Raw genomic sequence first — 12,723 nt, forward strand, 5'->3', positions numbered from 1 at the left:
GAAGCCCCACCGCTACTCATGCGGGACCTCTCTGCAGGATACTAAGAGGCACTTGAGGGACGGCGTGGCCGACGCAGGCAAGATGAATTTTGCAAACCTGGCAATGAGCGCATGCCCAATCGGGTGTTTAATTTTAATTGGGAGACAGGCACGGAGCCACTTGGTTAATGAACATAGACTACCTTGACCAGCATTCCACTGTGCCTATTAGGGCGGGACTCTTTATTTAAATAAACCACATGTTCTTGCATCCCGTTTCCTGTCTCCTTGCCGCCAGTGAACAAGAGCTGAACCTAGCTCGAAACGCGTATGGCAGAAATGTGCACATCGCTGGGCTGCTACTTACCGGTGTATATGGAATACCACGCCGAGTTGTGGCTTTGTCAGTTGGGGACAACTTGGTGTTTGATGTTTAGCGGCAGTTCCAGCCGCGACGAAGCCCCACCGCTACTCATGCGGGACCTCTCTGCAGGATACTAAGAGGCACTTGAGGGACGGCGTGGCCGACGCAGGCAAGATGAATTTTGCAAACCTGGCAATGAGCGCATGCCCAATCGGGTGTTTAATTTTAATTGGGAGACAGGCACGGAGCCACTTGGTTAATGAACATAGACTACCTTGACCAGCATTCCACTGTGCCTATTAGGGCGGGACTCTTTATTTAAATAAACCACATGTTCTTGCATCCCGTTTCCTGTCTCCTTGCCGCCAGTGAACAAGAGCTGAACCTAGCTCGAAACGCGTATGGCAGAAATGTGCACATCGCTGGGCTGCTACTTACCGGTGTATATGGAATACCACGCCGAGTTGTGGCTTTGTCAGTTGGGGACAACTTGGTGTTTGATGTTTAGCGGCAGTTCCAGCCGCGACGAAGCCCCACCGCTACTCATGCGGGACCTCTCTGCAGGATACTAAGAGGCACTTGAGGGACGGCGTGGCCGACGCAGGCAAGATGAATTTTGCAAACCTGGCAATGAGCGCATGCCCAATCGGGTGTTTAATTTTAATTGGGAGACAGGCACGGAGCCACTTGGTTAATGAACATAGACTACCTTGACCAGCATTCCACTGTGCCTATTAGGGCGGGACTCTTTATTTAAATAAACCACATGTTCTTGCATCCCGTTTCCTGTCTCCTTGCCGCCAGTGAACAAGAGCTGAACCTAGCTCGAAACGCGTATGGCAGAAATGTGCACATCGCTGGGCTGCTACTTACCGGTGTATATGGAATACCACGCCGAGTTGTGGCTTTGTCAGTTGGGGACAACTTGGTGTTTGATGTTTAGCGGCAGTTCCAGCCGCGACGAAGCCCCACCGCTACTCATGCGGGACCTCTCTGCAGGATACTAAGAGGCACTTGAGGGACGGCGTGGCCGACGCAGGCAAGATGAATTTTGCAAACCTGGCAATGAGCGCATGCCCAATCGGGTGTTTAATTTTAATTGGGAGACAGGCACGGAGCCACTTGGTTAATGAACATAGACTACCTTGACCAGCATTCCACTGTGCCTATTAGGGCGGGACTCTTTATTTAAATAAACCACATGTTCTTGCATCCCGTTTCCTGTCTCCTTGCCGCCAGTGAACAAGAGCTGAACCTAGCTCGAAACGCGTATGGCAGAAATGTGCACATCGCTGGGCTGCTACTTACCGGTGTATATGGAATACCACACCGAGTTGTGGCTTTGTCAGTTGGGGACAACTTGGTGTTTGATGTTTAGCGGCAGTTCCAGCCGCGACGAAGCCCCACCGCTACTCATGCGGGACCTCTCTGCAGGATACTAAGAGGCACTTGAGGGACGGCGTGGCCGACGCAGGCAAGATGAATTTTGCAAACCTGGCAATGAGCGCATGCCCAATCGGGTGTTTAATTTTAATTGGGAGACAGGCACGGAGCCACTTGGTTAATGAACATAGACTACCTTGACCAGCATTCCACTGTGCCTATTAGGGCGGGACTCTTTATTTAAGTAAACCACATGTTCTTGCATCCCGTTTCCTGTCTCCTTGCCGCCAGTGAACAAGAGCTGAACCTAGCTCGAAACGCGTATGGCAGAAATGTGCACATCGCTGGGCTGCTACTTACCGGTGTATATGGAATACCACGCCGAGTTGTGGCTTTGTCAGTTGGGGACAACTTGGTGTTTGATGTTTAGCGGCAGTTCCAGCCGCGACGAAGCCCCACCGCTACTCATGCGGGACCTCTCTGCAGGATACTAAGAGGCACTTGAGGGACGGCGTGGCCGACGCAGGCAAGATGAATTTTGCAAACCTGGCAATGAGCGCATGCCCAATCGGGTGTTTAATTTTAATTGGGAGACAGGCACGGAGCCACTTGGTTAATGAACATAGACTACCTTGACCAGCATTCCACTGTGCCTATTAGGGCGGGACTCTTTATTTAAATAAACCACATGTTCTTGCATCCCGTTTCCTGTCTCCTTGCCGCCAGTGAACAAGAGCTGAACCTAGCTCGAAACGCGTATGGCAGAAATGTGCACATCGCTGGGCTGCTACTTACCGGTGTATATGGAATACCACGCCGAGTTGTGGCTTTGTCAGTTGGGGACAACTTGGTGTTTGATGTTTAGCGGCAGTTCCAGCCGCGACGAAGCCCCACCGCTACTCATGCGGGACCTCTCTGCAGGATACTAAGAGGCACTTGAGGGACGGCGTGGCCGACGCAGGCAAGATGAATTTTGCAAACCTGGCAATGAGCGCATGCCCAATCGGGTGTTTAATTTTAATTGGGAGACAGGCACGGAGCCACTTGGTTAATGAACATAGACTACCTTGACCAGCATTCCACTGTGCCTATTAGGGCGGGACTCTTTATTTAAATAAACCACATGTTCTTGCATCCCGTTTCCTGTCTCCTTGCCGCCAGTGAACAAGAGCTGAACCTAGCTCGAAACGCGTATGGCAGAAATGTGCACATCGCTGGGCTGCTACTTACCGGTGAATATGGAATACCACGCCGAGTTGTGGCTTTGTCAGTTGGGGACAACTTGGTGTTTGATGTTTAGCGGCAGTTCCAGCCGCGACGAAGCCCCACCGCTACTCATGCGGGACCTCTCTGCAGGATACTAAGAGGCACTTGAGGGACGGCGTGGCCGACGCAGGCAAGATGAATTTTGCAAACCTGGCAATGAGCGCATGCCCAATCGGGTGTTTAATTTTAATTGGGAGACAGGCACGGAGCCACTTGGTTAATGAACATAGACTACCTTGACCAGCATTCCACTGTGCCTATTAGGGCGGGACTCTTTATTTAAATAAACCACATGTTCTTGCATCCCGTTTCCTGTCTCCTTGCCGCCAGTGAACAAGAGCTGAACCTAGCTCGAAACGCGTATGGCAGAAATGTGCACATCGCTGGGCTGCTACTTACCGGTGAATATGGAATACCACGCCGAGTTGTGGCTTTGTCAGTTGGGGACAACTTGGTGTTTGATGTTTAGCGGCAGTTCCAGCCGCGACGAAGCCCCACCGCTACTCATGCGGGACCTCTCTGCAGGATACTAAGAGGCACTTGAGGGACGGCGTGGCCGACGCAGGCAAGATGAATTTTGCAAACCTGGCAATGAGCGCATGCCCAATCGGGTGTTTAATTTTAATTGGGAGACAGGCACGGAGCCACTTGGTTAATGAACATAGACTACCTTGACCAGCATTCCACTGTGCCTATTAGGGCGGGACTCTTTATTTAAATAAACCACATGTTCTTGCATCCCGTTTCCTGTCTCCTTGCCGCCAGTGAACAAGAGCTGAACCTAGCTCGAAACGCGTATGGCAGAAATGTGCACATCGCTGGGCTGCTACTTACCGGTGTATATGGAATACCACGCCGAGTTGTGGCTTTGTCAGTTGGGGACAACTTGGTGTTTGATGTTTAGCGGCAGTTCCAGCCGCGACGAAGCCCCACCGCTACTCATGCGGGACCTCTCTGCAGGATACTAAGAGGCACTTGAGGGACGGCGTGGCCGACGCAGGCAAGATGAATTTTGCAAACCTGGCAATGAGCGCATGCCCAATCGGGTGTTTAATTTTAATTGGGAGACAGGCACGGAGCCACTTGGTTAATGAACATAGACTACCTTGACCAGCATTCCACTGTGCCTATTAGGGCGGGACTCTTTATTTAAATAAACCACATGTTCTTGCATCCCGTTTCCTGTCTCCTTGCCGCCAGTGAACAAGAGCTGAACCTAGCTCGAAACGCGTATGGCAGAAATGTGCACATCGCTGGGCTGCTACTTACCGGTGTATATGGAATACCACGCCGAGTTGTGGCTTTGTCAGTTGGGGACAACTTGGTGTTTGATGTTTAGCGGCAGTTCCAGCCGCGACGAAGCCCCACCGCTACTCATGCGGGACCTCTCTGCAGGATACTAAGAGGCACTTGAGGGACGGCGTGGCCGACGCAGGCAAGATGAATTTTGCAAACCTGGCAATGAGCGCATGCCCAATCGGGTGTTTAATTTTAATTGGGAGACAGGCACGGAGCCACTTGGTTAATGAACATAGACTACCTTGACCAGCATTCCACTGTGCCTATTAGGGCGGGACTCTTTATTTAAATAAACCACATGTTCTTGCATCCCGTTTCCTGTCTCCTTGCCGCCAGTGAACAAGAGCTGAACCTAGCTCGAAACGCGTATGGCAGAAATGTGCACATCGCTGGGCTGCTACTTACCGGTGTATATGGAATACCACGCCGAGTTGTGGCTTTGTCAGTTGGGGACAACTTGGTGTTTGATGTTTAGCGGCAGTTCCAGCCGCGACGAAGCCCCACCGCTACTCATGCGGGACCTCTCTGCAGGATACTAAGAGGCACTTGAGGGACGGCGTGGCCGACGCAGGCAAGATGAATTTTGCAAACCTGGCAATGAGCGCATGCCCAATCGGGTGTTTAATTTTAATTGGGAGACAGGCACGGAGCCACTTGGTTAATGAACATAGACTACCTTGACCAGCATTCCACTGTGCCTATTAGGGCGGGACTCTTTATTTAAATAAACCACATGTTCTTGCATCCCGTTTCCTGTCTCCTTGCCGCCAGTGAACAAGAGCTGAACCTAGCTCGAAACGCGTATGGCAGAAATGTGCACATCGCTGGGCTGCTACTTACCGGTGTATATGGAATACCACGCCGAGTTGTGGCTTTGTCAGTTGGGGACAACTTGGTGTTTGATGTTTTGCGGCAGTTCCAGCCGCGACGAAGCCCCACCGCTACTCATGCGGGACCTCTCTGCAGGATACTAAGAGGCACTTGAGGGACGGCGTGGCCGACGCAGGCAAGATGAATTTTGCAAACCTGGCAATGAGCGCATGCCCAATCGGGTGTTTAATTTTAATTGGGAGACAGGCACGGAGCCACTTGGTTAATGAACATAGACTACCTTGACCAGCATTCCACTGTGCCTATTAGGGCGGGACTCTTTATTTAAATAAACCACATGTTCTTGCATCCCGTTTTCTGTCTCCTTGCCGCCAGTGAACAAGAGCTGAACCTAGCTCGAAACGCGTATGGCAGAAATGTGCACATCGCTGGGCTGCTACTTACCGGTGTATATGGAATACCACGCCGAGTTGTGGCTTTGTCAGTTGGGGACAACTTGGTGTTTGATGTTTAGCGGCAGTTCCAGCCGCGACGAAGCCCCACCGCTACTCATGCGGGACCTCTCTGCAGGATACTAAGAGGCACTTGAGGGACGGCGTGGCCGACGCAGGCAAGATGAATTTTGCAAACCTGGCAATGAGCGCATGCCCAATCGGGTGTTTAATTTTAATTGGGAGACAGGCACGGAGCCACTTGGTTAATGAACATAGACTACCTTGACCAGAATTCCACTGTGCCTATTAGGGCGGGACTCTTTATTTAAATAAACCACATGTTCTTGCATCCCGTTTCCTGTCTCCTTGCCGCCAGTGAACAAGAGCTGAACCTAGCTCGAAACGCGTATGGCAGAAATGTGCACATCGCTGGGCTGCTACTTACCGGTGTATATGGAATACCACGCCGAGTTGTGGCTTTGTCAGTTGGGGACAACTTGGTGTTTGATGTTTAGCGGCAGTTCCAGCCGCGACGAAGCCCCACCGCTACTCATGCGGGACCTCTCTGCAGGATACTAAGAGGCACTTGAGGGACGGCGTGGCCGACGCAGGCAAGATGAATTTTGCAAACCTGGCAATGAGCGCATGCCCAATCGGGTGTTTAATTTTAATTGGGAGACAGGCACGGAGCCACTTGGTTAATGAACATAGACTACCTTGACCAGCATTCCACTGTGCCTATTAGGGCGGGACTCTTTATTTAAATAAACCACATGTTCTTGCATCCCGTTTCCTGTCTCCTTGCCGCCAGTGAACAAGAGCTGAACCTAGCTCGAAACGCGTATGGCAGAAATGTGCACATCGCTGGGCTGCTACTTACCGGTGTATATGGAATACCACGCCGAGTTGTGGCTTTGTCAGTTGGGGACAACTTGGTGTTTGATATATATATATATATATATATATATAAGAAAAGCCTCTGAAAAGGGTCATTTCGAGACCGAGCCGGTGTTTGGTGGTGCATGGCGCCGGTAAGCCCAAAACCGGCAATTACAATAATCCAAAATGAGTTTCAAGTAAACGCACACTCGAAGTCTCAGGTTGCAAAGCATGTAGCTAGTTTATTGCTCGTTACGCGTTTCGGCAAAAGTCTTGATCACACGAACATGTCAGCAAGTCAAGTGTGCATAAGTAAAGTAAAACACCCATATTGTGAAAATTGACAAAGGACTACATTTTGGGTAACCGTCTCCAATGCTATTTGGTGGCAGACATTTTGTAGTGTGCAAGTTACAGACAAGAAATGGCAATTTAGTATTGAAACATATTGCAAATTTTAAACCATAAGTTGATACATGTGGGATATCTAAAATTATTACTATCTTAGCTAAGTAACGTATTTCATAACCTCGCAATACTTTTTGGATTATAAATAATAACGTAATGAACGGTATGGAGGTATGGGGCTATGTATTGCACGGACATTAGTCGGCCATATTAGGTGTTAAATTCATGATTCCCTCGCACTAGTGGTGGTAGCCTGGAGATAATACCATCTATTTATCTCTTATACATATAATAACGGTCTAGTACCTGGTACATACTCCACATATTCATAAAGTCAAGTTCTAACTCCACATGATGAAATCACCAACAGCATTCAGTAACCTATACATGCGGTCTAGTGCCAATTGCTTGGTAAGTTGTGCCAGGGCTTTATATAACACATGTATGTCATCTATTCGATAGCCCATGTAAATTCTCATAACAATATAGAGATTTCATTTCACCCGCAAAGCTATATATTAACATTCTAAGCAATTCACAAGGTACTGGTTACCATATCTGTACAGTGTCCGTATCGTCATATAGCAAATTCGTGAATAATAAAGTGCAAGGAAATAAAATAAAATTAAATAATACTCTTCATACAGAGTAGCATTGATGAATTCAAATTTGAAGTCAGTTTAAATTAAATTTAAAATTATAAATTTAAATGTCTCTTATCTGGATTCAGTGCTCGCCCGGGCCCAGGGAAGAAAAGGGTAGGGAACCCGTGAGTGACCATGCAGAGGGTGGGCCCCTTCCTTTCCTCCTGTGAATAAGAAAAACACAAATAAGAGATATACATAATACAGTTTCTTATAAAGAACAGATTGTAAACAATGAAACGGTATCATAAAAGACCCAGTACTTATATAAACATTTCTCACAATTCTTAAAGGGATGTTTATTAAGCATGGAGGTGTGAGGCTAATTCCTCATCGAGACTGTGGCCTCCTGGAAACTTAGTTTCCACTTCGAGTATCCATTTTGATTCCTTCTGTCTAAGTGACAGTTCTCTATTGCCACCTCTTGTACCCAGAACTATCTGTTCGATAGCAAAGAATCTTAGTAAAGAGTTGTTACACTGATGGTCTTACGGGAAATGTCTAGCAATGGGATAATGTGTATCTACATTAGTGATGGCTCTCAGATGCTCCATGACCCTTTCCTTCACCATACATATGGTGCTGCCCACATACCTAAGTTTGCAAGGACACTCCAGTATGTAAACAGTAAAATTGCTGCTACATGTCAGAAATTGATTGATTTTCCATTTATTAGTTCTGCCTGGAATGTTAAAGTCTTTCACTGAGTGGCTGAATTTGCAGGCCCTACAGTGTCCACAGGGAAAGAAACCTTTCAAGTCATGGAAGTTACTTTTCTTGGTCTCAGTTATATCGCCCCTTACCAAAATATCTCTCAGACTTTTACCTTTTCTATAGGTGATTAAGGGTCTCTCCCCTACCTCTCTACCTATGATGGCATCTGTCTGAAGAATCTTCCAACTGTCCGTTAAGAGTTTATGTATTTTCTTGGATCTGTTATTGTATGTGGTAATAACTGATACCACCATCTGTTTTCTCATGTTTTTGGTTGTTCTGTTCCAGTGATTTTTCTCTACTGGCCTCATTAATCTTGCTAAGAGCCCTGTTCAGAACCCATTCAGGATATCCCCTCTGGTGGAACCTCTCAAACATCCTCTTTTGGTCCTCTAGGAATTTTTCATTCGTACTACAGTTTCTTCTTGCCCTCAGTAGCTCCCCGTATGGAATACTCCATTTAAGGGGCTCTGGGTGGCCACTGAGGGCATGAAGAAGACTGTTTCCAGCCGTCTATTTTCTATACAGGCTGGTAACAAGGTTCCCATCTTGTACTTCAATTGGGGTATCTAGCATCTCCACACTCAGCACAATATTGTATGGATTGTTGTTGAGTTTATCAATGAAGGCAGCAGCATTCTCTTCAGTGCCCTTCCATACAATAAGCAGATCGTCAATATACCTGAGCCATAAAACTACTGACTCAAAATCTGTGATGAGTGATCTGTCTAGGCGGATCTCCTCCTCCCATTTGCCCAGAAAGAGGTTAGTAAAGCCAGGTGCGAAGCACGTTCCCATAGCCGTGCCCCGCACCTGCTTATACAATGTCCCATCGAACATAAAGATGTTATTCTTCAGACATAACATCATCATGTCTGATAACATGTGTGTGTTCTAAGTACATAATATGTCTAGTACCTAGATAGTGCATGCAGGCTTCCACACCCTGGACGTGATCTATTATGGTATATAACGAATTCACGTCCAGGGTGTGGAAGCCTGCATGCACTATCTAGGTACTAGACATATTATGTACTTAGAACACACACATGTTATCAGACATGATGATGTTATGTCTGAAGAATAACATCTTTATGTTCGATGGGAGATGGTGGTACCAGATAAGACCTTCTATTTTATTTAAAAATTCGTTGGTATCTCTTATGTAAGATGGTAATTTCATAACATACTCTTTGAGAAATTGGTCGACATATTTGGATATATTTTCATTGAAATTACCCACAGAGGAAACAATAGGTCTCCCAGGTGGAATAGTGGGGTGTTTGTGGATCTTCGGAAGGAGATGCAAAAAAGGTAATTTGGGGAAGTCTCGTTTCAAAAAACAATATTCCTGCCATGAAATAATGCCCAATTCTTGCCATTCTGATAATTTCCGCCAGGTGGTAGTTATACTAGCATTATATGCAGCTGTATCACATGTGCAATAACATTCGTCATTATCAAGTTGATTCTTAGCCTCATTAATGTACATTTGTTTGTCCCATAAAACAATATTGCCACCTTTATCAGAGGGACGTATGACCAAACTATTATCCTTAGACAATGATAAAATCAAATTACATTGTTTATGAGACAAGTTATGACTCCATATTCTGGAATTCACAGTGTTATGTTTTTGTTTGATAAGTTCCTTAGTGACAACGTCATGGAAGGTGTTGATTGAGGCATGAGGTAGGTTTGGATAGAATACTGATTGTGGTTTAAATGATGTACATGCTGCCTTATCTGTCACAAAATCTGACCACCCCCGCTCTTCTTGTTCATCTGTATCGTTTATATAAGGGACTCCTAATTCGAACACTGTTTGTAATACGTTGGCGTCTCCAACTGTAAGCCCTGGTTGTGTGGGGATGTTGTACGATTGTACAATGTTAGATTGTGCTCCACTGTTATTCAACGCATGCCATTTTTTAAACTTCATTTTCCTTACAAATTTAAAAATGTCTATGCGAGTGTTAGCATAATTGAACAATTCGGTGGGACAGAATGTCAGGCCTAGGCACTGGGTAGATTTCTCAAAGTTAGACAGAGTATGTGCAGACAGATTCACAATAGTTTTGTTTACCATTTGGGCATCCATTATTGTGTTTTCTTTGAGCCTCTTCTTCTTGTTCCCATGGGCTCTGTATTTTTTCGATGTGTGTTTGCGTTTGAGGCGTCTTTGTTTGCTGCACCCCTGCCTCTGCCTCTTCCTCTCCCTCGGCCTCTTCCCCGTCCCCGGGGTGGTGGAGTAGGTGTTGGGGTTATTTTCCCTGATTGTCGGCTCCTCTTCATCACCCTGAACTCGTCTAAAAAAGTAGCTTGATGGGTTATTACCTCCACTTCCGATGAAGAGCTTGCTGTTTGTACTGAAACGTCAGTATCCGAGTCACTAACTTCCTTTTGTATCAACTCGCTTTCCGGGATTGTAGGTGTATCTTTGTTTATGGTCGTTTGATTGTATAAGTGATCATACTTGTCAATTTTCACAATATGGATGTTTTTAACTTTACTTATGCGCGCTTGACTTGCTGACATGTTCGTGTGATCAAGACTTTTGTCGAAACGCGTAACGAGCAATAAAGTAGCTATCTGCTTTGCAACCTGAGACTTCGAGTGTGTGTTTACTTGAAACAAATTTTGGATTATATATATATATATACACATATATATATATATATATATATCTCCCTTCAGACTTGCTGTTTGGAGGAGTACTGGAGTGCTACAGGTGGAGTCCCCAGCTGGTTGACCAGGAAGAGGAACGAGGATGACTGCGGCTGAGGATTTGGGTCTCATAGCGGGGCGGTTTTCGCGACTGCCAGCATGGGATCTCAGTGCTTGCCAGCAAGAAAAGCCTTGCCCGGAAGTCTGGCACCAGCTGATAATTGGGCACCGCAGACGCCAACACCGATGCGGTGAGGTGGTTTTGGCGCTATCATTTTTGCTGATGGGTCCTCCTCAATCCTAGGGTGTGCTATCTTGGATTTCATTTTAAAAGTTGTCCGCTACTATTTTCTGAATATCATGTGCCTTTACCCCGATGAGAGACATTCTCGATATTGACCCTGCAGTAACTTTTATTTCTTGACTTTTGCCGGCTATGTAGCTGCTCATTCAGTGGCATTATGGGAGTTGGAGTCCCGAGTGGGGATGGGAGCACGAGCTCGATAGACTGTGAGTTTCCAGTTTGCTCACTTTTCAGTTTTGTGACCCCGAGAGGAGAGTATATTGATCCGGTCCCTGTGGCTTATATAAATAAGAGCGTGACACCAATACTCGAAGTGATTTCATGATTGAGGTCAAAGGTCGGGCTGTTACGATCTTGGCATCAGCTCGAGAGAAGCTTTTCCGGGACACTGAATGACATTATTGGGACATGAATAGAAATGTTCTGTAGTAGCGGCTTTTTAAATTGCCTTTTAAATTGCTTTTGATATATTTGTTTTTCATTAGGCACTATAGGATTTATGGTTTGGCCACGGAGGTTAAATACCCGTATAAACTCTCACTGTATATAGCGTCTGATGTGATTTATAAGCATAAACAAACTATGCGGTCTGAATCTTAGGTATTTTGGGCAATTTTAATATAGGCATTATGTACAATAATTGTTGATGGTATGCCTTACGTTCATTTTGCTGACTTACAGCTACAGACTGCATGCATTAGATGTTATGTCGCTTGAATCGATCTTGTACACCACTGTATGTTTTCTATGTTCACTCATAAGTCCAGTGGGAGGGGCGATATAATACTGTTGTAAACGGCACCAAATCAGATTGACAAAGGCCTCTTGAGGCCGAAACGCATCTCTCCTTGTGCTCGGGATCTAGGGCGATATCAACTAACAAAGAGATGCCGTATTCTAAGCCAATTCGTGTCCATGCTTCCTTCACTGTGGGAGGTGGATTGTTTGTTTTTTATATATATATATATATATATATATATATATATATATATATATATATATATATATGTATGTATGTATGTATATATATATATATATTCACTGAAAAAACCATAGGTTTCACACATGTTATAGTTAGCTGTACATTTTACTGATAAAAAACCAATGAAATTCCCCCGTTATAGTTACTGTAGGCAACTATAACTCACGCGACCGTAATCCTCTGCTGATGCTAATACTGTATTTAGACACTTATTTGCCCATGTCTTCTTCCATTAAATTTTAGCTATACATATATTACAAATATTTTTTTTTCATAAAGACACATATGTCATCAGCAGAGCATTATTATTATTATTATTTATTGAACTTATATTGCGCGCAGCTACCCGCAGTGGGTTTCCCGGCGCCAGGGATAGACTGGAGAAGAAATCGGAAGACAAGTGGTTGCAAGGGGGAGACATTAGACTGGAGGAATCTGGAACTAGAACAGAAGGGTCTTCAGTTTTTTGCGGAAAGCCAGAAGACTGGGTTCTGTTTTAAGCACCAATGGGAGAGCATTCCACATCTTGGGACCCAGATATGCGAATGAACGGCCTCCCATTTTTGCCA

The sequence above is a fragment of the Triturus cristatus genome, chromosome 3_1, assembly GCF_964204655.1.
Source record: "Triturus cristatus chromosome 3_1, aTriCri1.1, whole genome shotgun sequence".
In the NCBI taxonomy this organism is placed as follows: Eukaryota; Metazoa; Chordata; class Amphibia; order Caudata; family Salamandridae; genus Triturus; species Triturus cristatus.